Source organism: Leptinotarsa decemlineata, unplaced genomic scaffold, assembly GCF_025532065.1.
Source record: "Leptinotarsa decemlineata unplaced genomic scaffold, Ldec_3_MD MMD2_tig00026358_RagTag_RagTag, whole genome shotgun sequence".
In the NCBI taxonomy this organism is placed as follows: Eukaryota; Metazoa; Arthropoda; class Insecta; order Coleoptera; family Chrysomelidae; genus Leptinotarsa; species Leptinotarsa decemlineata.
Window position 1 is genome coordinate 10,211,138 of NW_027412703.1, and position 17,420 is coordinate 10,228,557.

A 17,420-nucleotide genomic window follows, 5' to 3' on the forward strand; every position below is an offset into this window, starting at 1 on the left:
ACCAATACCACTTAACTGGTTATCAATTCTCCGTCATCTTCATAAAACTCTCCATGGTAATATCTCAATCAAATTTCGAAACAGGCTGACTCATTTTGCAACATGCCATAAAGATCAACGATGATACCGTCGCTGTTCGGGGAGTAATGTATTATGTCACGAAACGCTCTTTCGATTCCGATACGCTTCTGTTTTCATGGTTCTCAATATTCGGTATAATTCATTGACCGGTCGTTAATTTATGAATGAATGCTATCAATTTATGAATCATAATTCGTATATCCAGTATAATATGGATTCAGTATAATTCATACACTCCAGTTTTTCCCAAAATGATTCCAAGTCTCAACTTATTCATTTCCATTTTTCACACAGTACAATTTTATTTTCATATATATGCTCTTTACATTTCTTTACTTTAGCCCCTAGTACGTCGGGTGCCTCGATCATAGTAGTTTCTGTTTTCCCCTATTATTACTACCTCCTCTGCATATGAATGTTACTTTTTGAAAATTGGTTTATTTCTTCAAACACTCTCTATGTAGGTATGACAAAACAGAACTGGCTGGTATCTCAATCGCCACAAAAGAAATAACCAAGAAAAGAATTTCTGGCAAAAACATAGCAATCTGCACTGATAGCAGACAAGCACTATTATCCTTGAACAGACACCGTGTTACTTCAGGGCTAGCACTCTAGAGTGCCACCAAGATAAGAGAGTGTGTGTTCGGCTAGTCTTGGCCTACACCTGCCGATATAAAGGAGATGTCTCCCAGCGACCTGTCCACCTTTCTGGAAAGGACAGGATGGACGACGACTTAGGAGGACAACTCCTCGGGAGGATGTTCAATGGGTCACATGTGGTCTAAGTGCGTGGGCTTACACTCACCCTCCCTACTCTACAGATACAGATACAGATGTAGGTATGACAATAATTGAATATAAAATGAAAAAGCTCTTAATATAAGGAGTATTATATGGAACATTAACAATGAACTATACTGAAGAATAATTCAATGATAATGGACTTGTACTTCACAACGAATAATCGAAAATGAACGATGATGCGACTTTGCAGGCTCCATTTATATGATCGTTATGAAAAACAATATTGTATGTACAGTGGCAGCATTTGCTTTGTTCGGAACACAATTGTTCATTTTGCTGATACTGCACAGTAAGCACTTTTCGTAGAAAGCTGTTATCGCTTGTAATATGATTTGTTTGAGACGTTGATCTGCAAATAATAACTCCTCTTTTATACAAAAAGTTGTTGCATTTTGCTGCAACTTTTCACAAAACAGTTTCCTTGTGGAAGCTGGTGTTGAGTTGAATTTTTTCTTCAATGGTTTATGAAGGTTGGTGCTTGGTCTTCTCCTAGAGATGAATCTTGATGGAATACGAGATGGTTGTCTGTCTGTCTGATCTTGGATGATCTGGGGGTGGTTGATTCAATGTGGACGTTGTACCGATTCGTATGGATCCTCTTCATGATGAATGATTAAAGGAATGATCAATGTTGAGGTGCAATGTGTGAACCAATATATGTGTTTGTTCACAAACGTCTCATTGATAACCTTGTCCAATTCTTCGGAATATTGATTCAATTTGTGTTGAGCAATGTTCAACTTGTTAACATTGATTTTCTTGAGTTTCTGGTTTCAGTTCTGGAAGATGTCATTTTTCAAGAAGGTGATCATAACAGCTGTATGGTATTGAAACGGCATGGTTTTTGTATGTGACGTTCGTGTATCTGTCAACAAAGTACTTGGAGTGGATTCTCGTGCTTCCGACGAATAAGCTACATCCGGGTTGGAGTTTTAGCAGGAAATTGATTTTGATCATTTGTGTAACTGGTTAATAGTAATTGGTACTACTTTAGACTCAGTTCCTGGACATTGTATTCCGTAGCGTAGATCAGTGAAGACTGACAAATTTTTGGAAGGAAGGTCAACCTTCTCAATAGTTGGGCTTTGTATATAGCTCCACTGTTGAACGGATAGGTTGGTAGATCGAAACAGATTATCACGCCAAGATTCAGAATTTTACAGTTTTTCAAGTTCCGAAGTGAAATTTCCGAGTATTTAACAGTTAATTATATGTGATGAAGTCCTGTTTGGTTTTCTGAAATTGGTGTTGGTAAAAGTCGATACAGAGTGTATGTTTTTGGTGCGACCAGAGGAATTTTCAACACGAAAACAATTCTTTTGTCCACTTGATATTCTTCAAGTTCGATGATTTTAATATATTGAGCAACATGTGAAAGCATCGTGGGTAAAGCTTAATTGTTTTTGTGAAGTTATTGAGAAATTTTCTGAAGTGAGATCATTAGATCATTAGTAGTGATAATTGAACTGTGGAGTATTTTCAATCTATCAAAAGTTAATGAATTTAATATGTCATCAAGAGTTGATTCCAAGAAAAGATGGTTCTCCATTGATGCTTCCCATATTTCCAATATTCTTAATTGTGCTTCATAGTATACAAGATCGTCTGAAATGTTATATATCGATTTCTATTTCTTTGATATCACGATTGAATGTTTCTCCATCGATTTGAAGTTTTTGTAATGAAATTCTTGATTAGCTATGCGGTTACAGATATTTTGTTCTTCAAAATATTTTTTAATTGGTGTTCGTCTTGGGTGAGTTTATTGATATAGTTGGTGTATTATTCGTCATCGTCATCTAGATTACCATTAATGGCTATTTAAAAGGTACTTATTCCATTAATTGATCCTTGTTTCGATCTTTTATGATAATTTTGGGTGTCTGCAAATATTCCATGACAATTCAAATCAAGTGAGGCAGATATTTGAGCAAGTTAGCCAACGTCAGTTTTCACTTAGGTTTTGAAAGATACCATTTCAGATTTGATGGTTGAAGGTTTATGAATATGTTTTTCAAAATGTTGTTATTATTAAAAGCAAATTCAATGGAGCCCTAGTCTTCATAAACGGGAAGAGTACATTTAATTTTTGGGATTTCTTCTTCGTGAAGAAAAATTCCTATTGTGTTAATAATGAATTGAATGGAGTATTGGGAGTGTGTTGCTGAAATCAGCAGGAGAATCTTGAAAATGAAATCAATTTGCAGTACAAGATTATTGTCTGTCAAAGTTTACTTTCGTTTTTTGTTTTGTCTACCAATAAGCTAGCATTGCTGAGTTTTAGTAGATTTTTATAAATTCAAATTTGGGATCCAGGTAGAGTTCGTCTTTCGAATTGAATTATAGATATTTCTTTCCGATCTTGGGTATTTTGACGGACAATTTTTTAGTAATAGAATATTTTGTTACTTAGGTCTCGTATGTGATAAGTAACGAGTTCTTTCTGGTTATGAAGAGTTTCGGGTGATAGAAATGTGTCCAAATTATTGTTCACAAGAGGTGAATTCGTGAGTTTCGTTTTTGGTGTTGTAACAAATTTTTACATACGAAAAAATTTATGGGGCTTGTCTAATCATTCCGTTTATTTCTCGATGTAAATCATTTTTTCATGCATGGCGTTGGTCCATAATGATAGGGATTAGGTCTGCGTCGGGGTTCTTGTTCTAGAGGCATATGCTATCGGAACGTGTTTTTCTATTAGTCTTGCGAAAGCTCAGCTCCTACTACGAATGCACTAGCAACTGTCGTTGGGAGAAAAGGTTTTTCAAAGTTGAGATAGATCAAGATTGGACTGGAAGTAAGGGCTAATTTTAATTCATTGAATGCTTTTGAACATTTCGAGTAAAATTCAAATGGGATATCTTTTTGTGATAATTTTGTGAGTGGTTTGGAGATTTTGTTGAAATTTTGTATGAAACGTCGATAATAATCAGCTGAGCCTGAAATGGATTTGATTTCTTTTGGAATTCTTGGATGAATTCAACTTTGGACGGGTTTGGTTTGACACCGTTTTTTGTGATTACATGTCCGAGATAAGCGACTTTTTTCTTGAAAATTCGCTTTTGTCAGGCTGAATTTTCAAGTCGACTTTTCTCAGTCTTCTGAACACTTTCGTCAGTATATAAATGTGTTCGCAGCTCGTTGGTAAGTATATAATAATGTAATCCATGATTGAAAGTCAGCGCTCGTTTTAGATGCCAAGAAGGGTGTTATCCATCACTCTTCGAAATGTAGATAGTGTATTTTTCAATCCGAACAAATTTGTAGTGCCAGTTCTCGAAAGAGAATGCTGTTTTTGGAACGTATTTTGGGTCGATGTCAATCTGATAAAAATCTTGATGCAAGATCGAGGCTGTTGAAACATTGACACTTTCTGAGTTAATCAAGCAGGTCGTAAATGTTGGGTAACGGATACTTATCGTCTACTAACACTTCTTTCAGTTTTTGATGGTCAATCACAATACGACATTTGGGTTTTCGTGAAGCGTCTAGCTTTAGAAAAAACAGAGGATGACCATGAGGATGTCGAATTTTGAATAATACTTTCATTAGGCATTAAAAAAATCTGAGTTTTGACTTCCTCTTCATAAATTTAGGGGTATCTGTAGGATTTTGTGAGCACGGGTCTTGCATTGTTAGTTTCGATTGTATGTTCAATTTCATTCGTGAAGGTAAGGTTGTTACCTTCGAAGTAGAATATGTCGGAAAATTCTAGTCATAATTCAGTTCGTATCTGTTCTTCTTTTTGATTTGAGTGGTTCAAGTCTCAGTTAGTTTAATTAATACTTGGGTTCAATCAATTTGTTTCAAGTCATCGTGACAGGTGTTAAAGTTCAAAATTGATTCGAAGTCTGTTATTGGTTTGAGAATTGAGTATGTGAAGTTTGTCTGACTTTACTTTTACTTGCGCTAGCAGAATTAATTTTGGTTTCGAATTCTCTGTCACTCCATTATCTATAACTTTGAATAAAAGAACCGTTTTGAAATTTGCAAATCCTTTTTTTTTCAAATCAATAATGCAATAATAATGTTACAGTAAGTCGGATCCTAATAAATCATTGAAATCGATATATAGGTTGTTAATATAGACTTTGTGGGTCATTATCTTTGAAATTGATCAGTGTCGATTCAGCGATTGAAACTTTTGATCCGTGATTCCCTGGACTATTACATTTTCTGTGAATCAGTGAAGATATTTTTCACAGGTTTCTAGATTGGATATCAAAATTTCTGCGCCAATGTTCAAAAGTTTTTTATGTAATGCACATTTTTTGAGTTCATGAAGCGTTTTTTCACAGAAATTCAGATTGGGGTGAATATCAGACGTTGTGTTTCGGATTTGATTATTGAAATCCGAAGGTGAGTGTTGTGTAAGGCTGAAAGAAAATCCTGGTATTCTGAGATATTTGGACTGATCGTGTTAGTTATTTCGGTCATATTGTTTGTATTTATTGCATTGATTGAGTTGTTCTTGCGGATTTTGACCATTATCAGTGTAATACCTAGTCATTTTTCAGGCTACTAGCTGTATAGTATTTCATTTCTATTCTGAATAGTAACCTTGAAGAGGTTGTGTGCCTTCGTATCCAACGCAGTGTGTTCTCTATTGATTTGGATTGGAGTTGCGTTGAATTACTGAGAGACCATTTTGGTTTTTTTTTTTGAAAATTTGGCTTAGTAGGGGTGTTTTGAAATTGCAGCCTTTGTTGATTATTTTGGAATTGTGGTCTCTGTTGATCATTTGAAAAATTCGTTTGAGGAAAAGAATCACGCACAAACCTTATGGAAATGGATTTTGGTGAATTCCGCTGATTTTTTTTATACGATGAACTTTTTAATTTCCTGATAGAAAGTCTCAGAAACTCTCCACGGAAAAGTTTCTGAGAAAAAAATAGCTCATAGTAGGCAAAATGGGGAATTTGTTAGTGAAACGGGAAAAATATTTCTCCTGTTTTGCTATACCTATATTGACTTTCCTTTGTTTATTGTTTTGTGTTTTGAAGTCGAGTCATTTAAGCATTTACCTCCATAATGTTCATACTCTCTCCAACTCTTGGACTCTCTGTGAGTATTATTACTCTATCAAGTTCCTAAAATTTGTTCCTGCTACCTGTAGAGTTTGTATATTCAAATGTTCTCATCCCTCTTTTATCTCTGTTATTTCAGCAACTTCTGTATTTTTTGTGTATATTCCTTTTTTCATGTAATGTTTTATTTTTGCAATAATTTTTTTCACTTGTTATAGCCGTCACCATGTAATAATAGTATATATTTGCATTTGCTTCTCCGTGGGTTCTTATGTGTATTGTCTTTTATTAAATACATGCATCCACTCTCTCCCATTTGAAAAAAATTCAGTTTGACAACCTTAGTTGTGTGGGTTGTCATTATCTTATTGTAATGGTATTTTTTAATCGTACAAATAAGCTTGAAAATAGAGGTAATGTGTGTAGCCAAAAATATTGTTACTGAAATCTTAGGTTGACCAAAGAATACATATTCAATGACTATCAAACACTTTACTCCACATTTTTTATATAAAACTCTCCCAGACAAGAGAGACAGAGTTATAATCAAGAAGCTAATCACAAACAAAAAATATTTCTACTGTCGCAACATTTGCTATTCTCAAAAAATCGCTTTACTTATTACCGTAAGAAAAAGCTATGTGGGCAACCGTTATCAAACTTTCTACTACGATGAAATGGATTATGGAAATATGCCAGACAAGAACATGAAAATTAGCATTTATGTATGCAGTAACTACGCAAAATTAATATTTAACATCGTTATTGCAAGAAATGAATTAACGCTTATCACATTCAGATAGATCAATTGGTTGATAAGCATAATAAAACAGGAATAATGTTGTTGTAACAACGCATTAGTTCATATCAGTGCAGAATGTAAATTGGAGACAGTTGAAGCTAACTTATTTATCGGAGAGATTGGCGACAAGCTACCAGTTCTTATATAGGAAATGTTTATTGAGATTTTCATTAGTTCGAGGATTGTATATTGAAATATTCATATTATTTTTTTCATCAACAAGGATGACTTTATCAGAATTATAATTTGTAATACACATCATCAAATATTATAAAACAAAGCTCCCCACCGCGTCCGTCTGTCTGTATGAACGCGATACACACAATTATTACAGAACTGAAAAGTAGAACTGGAAGTTCTAATGTAAAATGAATTCAGATTACTTCATCACCTGAAGACACCAACTCACAGTGCTGGAGGTTTGAGAACAGTGCTTGTTTTAGATTCGAATATTACCGAACGGATTTTTATACAGTTTTCACCAATGGAAAAAGTAATTCAACAGGAATGTTCATATGTATAAAATTTATCGATGTTTTGTGTGAACTGTGTCAAATATGACGATGACAGTCTGGGTGTTTGTGCTAGCCGTGCGAGCTTTCATCGAAAATGCTGCCTAATCTCTTTGAAACATCACAAATTATCACAATTTTTTTTATATAGGCCTGAAAAAAGTTCGAGATGTTATATATCTATCTCCTAAAGATAGTCTAATATACCCATTCCGCATTTCAATATATTGGTCTCATATAATATGATAATTGGAAAGCCATCTAAACGGATCAGTATCGTGATCGTTATCAAATAAATACGTTAGTTGCCTTGGGTATTTCAAGCACATTATTAATAACATATGCATCATAAAATTGAAATTAATTTCCCAAGAGTTGTCGCGAAATCTAAAATTTCCAGCTGAGAAATGGATTCAATGGATTTTATATATAGTGAATCACTTTGGAATTCTAGATGACATTTTTGTTTTGCATTGTCTTAGGTAAATAAGTACACACCTATTTGAAATTGTAACTGAAAGTTAGCAACATAATAGCGTTTGAGCGAATTTTATCAAATACTATCATTATCAATTACTTGTTGAGTTCCCCGGCATTGCGATATAAGATTTTACATTTAAAATAAAGAAATATATTTTGTACTCTTTCAATTGCTGCAAAGCCCCACTATTTGTTTAGTTCCATTCCTAACTATATTCCTAACTATGTTCCATTCCTAATATATATATATATATATATATATATACCGGGTGTCCCACATTTTATGTGACAGGCAATATCTGGTTTGTTGAAGGAGATAAACAAAAATGTTTCATACAAAAAATTTAGGAGTTCATGAGAGCTATAGTTTGATATAATTTTTAAATATACAGGGTGTTTGGTGTAGGTGCTACAGACCAAAATTCCATTTTTTAAAATAGAACGCCCTGTATATCATTACATATTCAGATGCTACGTTAAATTCTGATATCATTCCATGTTTGGTTTTTGAAATTCGGTTACGGCATTGTTCAGTTATTGCACTTTTCCTTAAATATAAAGTTTCAAAAAAACTTATTTACTCGTACACGAATCCAGTCTATATCTTTTATTAAATTGAACTAGACTACTACTGAATACAAACTATATTCTTACCTCTACGATACGATATCGATATCAGTTGAATATAATATTGAAATTCTTGAGAATGTGACTAACTTGAGGGTGAATTGCTTTATATTGCACAATTTCATCAAGTAGCTTATGCTTGTTGATACCATAGTAACAAATGTTGTTGAATTGTATCTACTTGTCAGTTCGATTCAGTGATTCTTTGCAAAACAGTAACTGTGTTCTTTGTGCGAAACTCCAGTATGCCTTTCGCGTATAGTCCAAGTGATTGCATTGATATGTTATTAATTTTTGGGAAATGTCAGAAAAACTGCCGTCAAGCACAACGTCTATACCAAGAACGTTTTCCAGACAGACCCATTCCGTCACGAATGACTTTTTCGAGAGTTGTAGAAAAATTGCGAACTGGGTCATTTCCTTCTACTATAAATCATCGTCATCATACGAGATCTTTGAACGACTTGAATTCATTGCTTGTATTCAGGTAATATTACATGAAAGTCCTAACATATTCAGTCAAATTTTGTGGAGCGACGGATCGCGATTCCACAATAATGGAGTTGCGAATCGACATAACAGTCACTATTGGTCTCAAGAAAATCCCCACTGGGTCCGCGAAAGTAATTTTCAAACTACTTGGGGTATTAATGTATGGTGTGGATTGTTCATTGGCCGCATCATAGGACCTTACTTTTTCAATGAAAATCTCAATGGATTGCAATATTTACATTTTCTAGAAAATTATTTGATCCAGTTGATGGAAGATATTCCCATAGCAGAACGACAAGGAATTTGGTGGCAACAAGATGGTGCTCCTCCTCACAATTCACAGGTTGTTACTGAATATCTGGATAGAACGTACCCAAATAGATGGATTGGTAATAAGGGTCCAATTCGGTGGCCGGCTAGTTCCCCAGATTTATCACCGCTTGATTTTTTCCTATGGGGTTATCTGAAAGATACTGTTTGCACTACTCCCCCTTTGAATGTGGATGATCTGAAAATGAAAATTCGACTAGCGTGCAGTGATATTACGCCTGATATTATAAGAGCGACTTGTACGAGAGAAGTGATTCGACGTTTCGAAGCCTATATAATATCTAATGGGCATCACTTTGAACAATTTTTATGACTTATTTCTAGGTACCTACCATTCTTATGAAATGATTTATCAAGTTATATTATTTACATTGTTATTAATTAAAGATTTGTTCTCGAATACACCTCTTTCAATTTCGCAATTGTTTCATATTCAAAATGATTCCTGACTGAATTCCACAACTCAAAATTGAAACCATTACTTCGAACACCCAAAATTTTGACTAATTTTCATATGATCTGATGCAGGGAGAATAATTGTATGAGATATTTTTAAAAATAATAGTCGTTCTCAAGACTTTACATTTTAAGCAATAACTCAACAACGCCGTAACCGAATTTCAAAAACCAAACATGAAATGATATCAGAATTTAACGTAGCATCTGAATATGTAATGATATACAGGGCGTTCTATTTTAAAAAATGGAATTTTGGTCTGTAGCACCTACACCAAACACCCTGTATATTTAAAAATTATATCAAAACATAGCTCTCATGAACTCCTTAAACTTTTGTATGAAACATTTTTGTGTATCTCCTTCAACAAAACATGAAAAATAAATTTCTTGAGGTTTATTGGCGGTAGATTCGGATACATTTCATTGAACTTTCTATATGTTCTGCTGATAATTTTGTCACACTGTCCAAAAATAATAAACAAATTCATAAGAACTTCTTTTGAATAGTTTTGTTCCATCGTTTTGAAGGTATTTGCAACTTCTGAAGTGACGAAAATGTCGATATTATTAGGAGAATGTCACAACGCTACTGTCAAATAGTAATCATGGCCTGCTTACCAAATACCGAATGGAAATACCATTCTGAAGGGACATTTTCACAAATAAATGTTCATAAGTCCGAAACTTGACTAGTTAGGTATAGGTATGATATACATAGAAAGAAAGCAAATTTCAGCAGCTTTCCGAATTTTTTCAAGCAAACGAAAAAACTGTATTTTTTTACCACCCTGTATTGAAGTAACGGAGATAAGGCTGACGTGTGGGAAGTGTCCAAGTATCACCTAACTCCAAACCAAATTTCGATATCATAGTACTTCTTTAACTAGAAGATATCGGCATTTTTAGAAGTCATGATTTTCGAAGAAAAAAATTGAAATTAATTTTTATTTCGAAAACGGTAACAGATAAGGTATAGAAAAATATCAAGAAAAGTTGTCGGGCAATTGTTGGAGATTCCAAAAATAATATTATATACAGAGTGTTCCATTCGAAAAATCAAAGTTGCTACTGCTTTCTAATAGAAGCGGCAACACCGCATTGTCGAAAATATTTTAGTTGGCTAGAGAATGTCCGAATATGCCCTCCATTAAATTTTCAAAGTGATCCGTTGTCTGGTTCACCAGAAACGTCTAATGTGCCATCCACCGTGAATCAGCCTGTATAAAACATAATAACGGATAAAACAGAATACCTGTGCTATGTGAGAATATTCAATTTGGAAATTTCAATTTCGGATGAAGTCGTCAACATCAAAATGACAACTTTTTGACATTGAATAATGTCAAATACTTTTTCAAATTTTTTATTATCGTTTATTATGGTGATTTATACTGTGTTAATATTGCAGGATGTATTCAGATTTATATTTTATGTTAGTAAAAATGAATAAATTTTGTTGTTGATGTCTGTCTTTTTGTTGATATTGTTTTCTTTAATTTTGATTTCAGCCATTTCCAGAAATTGCCTTTCATTTGAATCTGGTTCGAAATGGAGAATTTTGGTGTTGGTATAATTGGCTGAATGATCATTATCTAGAACGTGTTGTGTGAGTGCACAAGAATTTCGTTTTAAATTTTTACAATTACTTTTATGAAGAGCTATGTGGGTTTTTAAATTGTTTTTTGTTTGACCTATATATCTTATCACAATTGTTGCAGGGAATTTCGTAAAATAACGGATCTTCATCTTTCAATTTTGAATGTAGTTTAGTTAAGGGTTTAACTTTCCTTTGTGAAATTTTTATATTCTGTTCTTATTTAAATACGTTTATGATTTTGCTGGACAATTCAGGGACATAAGGAATGGAAAAGTATTTGAAATTTGGATTTTCAGCTTTATTGTTCTCTTTGATGTTGATGATATTAGATGAAGTATTATATAACAATTTATTTAAAAATTTTGGAGGATAAGAATTAGTTAATAAAATATTGAATAATTGTTTTAAATTTTTTTCTACCAATGTAGGATGAGAAATTTTTTCTATTAGATTTTTTAAACCTAGAACTAAATTAATTCTCATTTTTTGTGGAGGGCAGGATAAATAGTTTATCTGCCTGAATTAGTGGGTTTAGAGAAATAATCTAAAATAACAGAGTTATTATCTTTCTTGATTAAAAGAGTATCTAAAAAAAGTACTGTTTTGTTTTTTTCTTTTTCTATGGTAAATTGAATATATGGATTGTAATTGTTAAAAATGGTTTTTATATCATCAATTTTGTCAAAAGGTACAGCACATATTATATCATCCACAAACTTTTTTAAAAAAGGAACCTGAAATGATAATTTTGGAATACATTCTTGTAATAAATCATCCATCACATACTGGGCTAAAATAGGTGATAAAGTTGATCCCATTGGAGTACCAAGTATTTGTTTATAATATTCGTTGTCATAAACGAAAACAGTAGTATCAAAAATGAAATCTATTAATTCTAAGAAGGCTGTTTCTGTTAATTTGGTATGATTAGTAATAATATTCCAATGTTTTTCAATGCTGTGTTTTACCAGATTTATTGGTATGTTACTAAAAAGTGACATAACATCCAAAAGCAGTGATCAATTCAGCAGCAATTTTCCATATTTTCGGAAATATTTCAGTTACCAAACACATATTGCAAATTTCAAAAACTACACCTCACGATTGGATCTCCACAAACTTTATTAAAAAAATATATCGCAACATGTTTCGCTACCACAGTATCTTTGTCAAGTGATTTGAAATCAAATCACTTGATAAATGATGACAAATAACTGTAGCTTTGTCAAATGCTTTGAAATCGAATCATATGATAAATTATGACAAATCACTGCTAGCGAAGCTTGTTGTGATATATTTTTTAAATAAAGTTTGTGGAGTTCAAATCGTGAGGTGTAGTTTTTGAAATTACTATGGATTTTCATCAAGTAACGGCCGAATCAATCAGAAAAAAAAACATATTGAAAGGGTTGATGATAGCCCTGAACGATACTGGAAATAAAGGAATTTCATATTTTCCCAATGCCTTTTTGTCTTTCAACTTTTCGATAGCTAGCCTTACCCCACTTTCTGAAATGAGATGACAATGGACACAATAATTATTGTGATCATTTTAACTCATCATCATCTTCGTGAACAGAATCACTGTTTTCATCTGGTAACAAATGAGTCCCAGTAGGTGTCAATTATTTCTTGGGGTTACCCTGATTCATTTCACGATTTCGGGTATTCTTGATGTGTTCGAGCACATTCATATTAGGTTCGTTTCAACCAGCGTCAAAAACAGTTTCTGACAGTCAGGATTCTGCGCAGTAATATGATTGCGTTCCATCGTGAGTTTCCAACCATTACTAAACTATCAGTTTTCTGTTCCATCCAAGATTCAAACCTGTTCGCAATCTATCAGAATGGTTCGAGGATTATCTTCTAACCATTAATCTGACGCATGCGTATTCCCTATTACTGTTGTATGTTCATGCAACTTGCAAACAACATAACCTGCAAAAATTGATAAATTATGTATTTGCTGGCGCAAGAAAAATTAGGAATTTTTTAAGTGAACCTGAAATATGAACATCTTTAATTACACAAATCAATTATTGCGGTGACCTACTTTTACCTCCCAGTTCCATGTTGATTAGTAAATAGAATAGAGATATAAAATACTGCAACCTTCTTTTACTCTTATTTGCTGATGATACCCTTGTATATACGGAAAACTGTGATTTAAAATAAGCTGTACAAAATATCAATATATCTTTAAACAACATTGAATTATATCTACAAGTGAATAAACTCAAATTGAATATCAATAAATCTGAGGCAATGATGGTTACAACAAATTCGAATCAAAGAAAGATTGATACTAACGACGTTAATATCAGCATATTCAATAATCAACTCACAATTAAAAATGAAATTAAGTACCTAGGATTCATTGTAGACCATCAATTAAATTTGAATAAGCATGCTCAAGATACCATTAGAAATATATGTAAGAAAATGTATTTTTTCTCTAGAATTTCAAAATCTTTATCAATCTTTGCTAGACTAACATGTTACAACTGAAAATGAGGCCACACTTTGACTACTGTGCCACTGATGTATCTATTCAACCAAAATCAAATGAGACAGTTGCAGAAACTACAAAATCGAGGTATGTGAATCATTTTGAGATGCAACCAGTATACCCCTATCGAATCTATATTGAATACTCTACAGTGGCAGCCGGTACATAAAAGACTGTATTATTTGAGTATGATTATTATTTTCAAAATTTCGAGTGAGATACAACCAGCCTATCTTAGCAGATATTTAGTTCGAAATAGTGACATTCATTCATATAACACAAGAACATGTAAACCATTTTATAGATCCCGAACAAACTATAAGAGTGAAATGAATTCATTGTTCTTTAAAGGTCTAGGTTTCAATATGTTACTTGATGAAATAAAACATGTAAATTCCTTAAAAGTATTCAAAAAGTTATTATTGGAATATATCAAATTGTAATACATGACGCACTGTAAAATTATATAGGTACGTATATAAATTATTCATATATGTATAACTATATATTGTATATTAGGATTCCTAAAATAAAGTCTTCTACTACTACTACCACTACTCTCCAGAAATACAGTCGATTAGATTTATTTTTAAAGGTTATGCCAAACTTCAGTTGAACTATTAGCTGTTCCAATCAGAAATTTCAAATTAATCAGAAACCAATATCTACCAGTCATGCGCGTTGACAACGATTTACAAACTGTTGGAAATCTGTTGGTGACTCAAGGTTGAAACGAACCTATTATAAAACTTTATATGCCACAATTTGTTGGGAAAGAAACAGACGGTTATCATAAACATTGTAGTATCAAACATTATTTCTTACCTACTTCGATGACATAATAATATGAAAGTATATCTATAATAGTGTTGAAAATCGATCAACTAACATGTATTGAGGAATTCCCAATTATATTTAGGAATTGCATACACAATCAACAGTTCAAGACCTGCGGACAGAAACTCAAATCAACATAAATTTCAGTGAGCAACTAGTCATTTGCTATAAATATTAGTAGTATATAATATCTAAAATAATACTGTTTTCAATGTTTTTGAATCTGAAGTAAATCAAGAAAATTAATACGAGAGTTAGAAGGTTCATTCCACGTAGTCGGTTGAAGCGTTATATAGGTAAGAGTGGGAGACCTAAACTCCACACTTCCATTTATCTTTTGTTCACTGAAATCATTAAATCTAAACGTGATATTCATATTTTATCGAAGGAGACGGAACAAGAAGATGATTGAGCCGCACAAACTTGTTATTTATCAGCGTATCAATCTGTAATAGCTTCTTATATTAATCATTCAGCAATAATTTGAATATAAAAGGACAATTAAACGATGATGGAATGATAAATTATAGCTCATATGTGTTGAGATGGTAGATATGCATATGAGTAATTTTTCAAAATATCTGCGGTAATAAAATGAATTTAACACTGAAAAACTTGAGCAAAGTTCCTTCTGGCATTTCTTCTCAATAATTAAAGATAACAGAAATTTTTATATCTCAACTTGTATCAATGGTACCGAAACTTGTTTTCTCTCCTCATACTATCATTTGTCCTATGTTCAATTGATGATTTTTACAAACGTTTCCTAGTGTTTCCATTTTCATTATATCCAGTGGAAAATCTATGGGCTTCAACTGAATCAACAGATTCTGAGAAAAATTATCTTGAGTACCTAAATATTATTGATTGGTTCATTACAAGAAAATATTTGAAAACTACTTCATATACAAGATTAATGAAATTATCATGCAAATCAAATATTTGCAATAATTCATGAACGTGAAAATCGTGGACAAAAACTATATGTGAAAATTCAACAATATATGTCTGTCGTAAAAAGAGTGAAATTTATTGGAATTGAAACTAGATAGCTTCATGAATTGGCACGTCAAATTTGAAAGTAATAACTGAATGTGATAGTAAACAGTTATCATGTTATATACATATATATGCGTTAATGAACGCACTTTTCGACGTTTGTTTGCGAAATTTCGTTCCGGAGATTTCAGCCTTGAAGATGAACCTCGAAATGGTCGATCTATAGAGGAAGAGTATTCAAGGACCCTGGTGAAGACTGACCCATCGCAAACGGTGCGTGGGATGGCGTAAGAACTGGGCATCAACTTCCTTGCGGTTTTAATGGTTTGAAACGTATTGAAAATATCAAAAAGCATGAAAAGTGGGTGCTTCACGATTTGAACTATCGACAAAAATTGTCACGTTTCGATTTCTGTTCTTCTTTGCATTTGCGCAAACAAAACAATCCTTTTTGGATTGGATCGTCACGTGTAATGAAAAGTGGATCCCAAGCACTTCTCCAAGGCAAAAACATCCCAAAAAGACCATAATTACTGTATGGTGATCAGCGGCCTTCGTTGACTTTATTGAATCCTGAATATCCAAATTACTTGCTGACGGAATTATTCGACTAGTGTTACGTTAACAACAAAAGTGCACTAATCCAAATGTCTTAGCAACCACTAAAATATTATAATATTAACATAGTACATGGATTAGGAAATAATTGCTCTCAGAGACCTCTCCTTCAGAACTTTTCATCAAACACATGTTTCCACTGCTGGGAATAGCTATAAAGATCTCAGTAATTACACAACTGAAGCTATTCTTCGTGAGAAAAAAACATACTTTGATTTTATTTCCACAAATAAGGCATTCTAAACAGCTTGAAACATATCAAAGATCACTGAAAATATTGAGGAAATATTGGATCACAGAAATCCCGAGTAATTCGAATGACGCGAACCTTATCGTCTTGAATTTCAATTCACTTTCCCATCCTGAGCGTTCAGTTCGCGATGTTGCCCTTAAAAAACGATACACATTTTCATTTCAGTACGATTTCTTCTGCAGTTATTCGGACTTGACCCTATCATCTCGAAAGCATTGCAGACCACTCGGACAATATCTCACCCCTAATGACACACCTTTCAGATAGATATCTACTCGATCCATAAACCTTTTTCGTTAATGTAACTCGAAATACCATGGTGTTCAAACCGAGTCGCTTTTGTTTTGTCAAAATCTCTTGACGCGAGAAATGAGACTAACAAATGTTATGCGCTTAGCGTCCCAATAAATGAAATGCCGAAGAACATGGGATCTCTATATTATATAAATAATTGAGAGTACTGTAGAGTGTTTTCGTCAAAATATATCACATAGGAGTATGTCTGAATGATACACCATGGTATTTCTATCCATCTTGGTGTCAATTCAACAGAGAGTGTATTTCCAAATTGTTGGAAAAGAAGTAATATCATTCATTCAGCTAAGTGCTAGCCTCTTTCCGATTTCTCTGATCTCCATATTTCACACCACAACACAGCACAAACATAGCTTTATTTTCTGTTCTATATGGATATTAATATGAATATTCAGATATAAAATGAAAAAATGAATGAAACCACTCATTTGAGTATGTATCCCATATTACTTTGCAAAATGAATGGGAATAGAGGTAGGAATATTGTGCAACCCACCTAATTTTAAACGTTCAAAGGTGAAAACTCAAAGTTAAAAATATGGAGGTTATCACTTATGTGCTTATAGGCTGCTCAGATTGTTACGGGGAGGGTGTGAGTAAGTTTCAACAATGATTGGTAATAGTCGAAGGCAAATTGAAACTGACTACTACCAATATAACAAAGTTGACTTGACC

General features: G+C 33.1%; 1 long non-coding RNA gene across 1 annotated transcript in view; it reads left to right on the forward strand.

Annotated features, from left to right (window-relative positions):
- The window catches only part of LOC141486556 (uncharacterized), a 368,992-nt gene that overhangs the window by 311,378 nt on the left and 40,194 nt on the right, over nucleotides 1–17,420 (forward strand). The gene's annotated exons all lie outside the window — the stretch shown is intronic.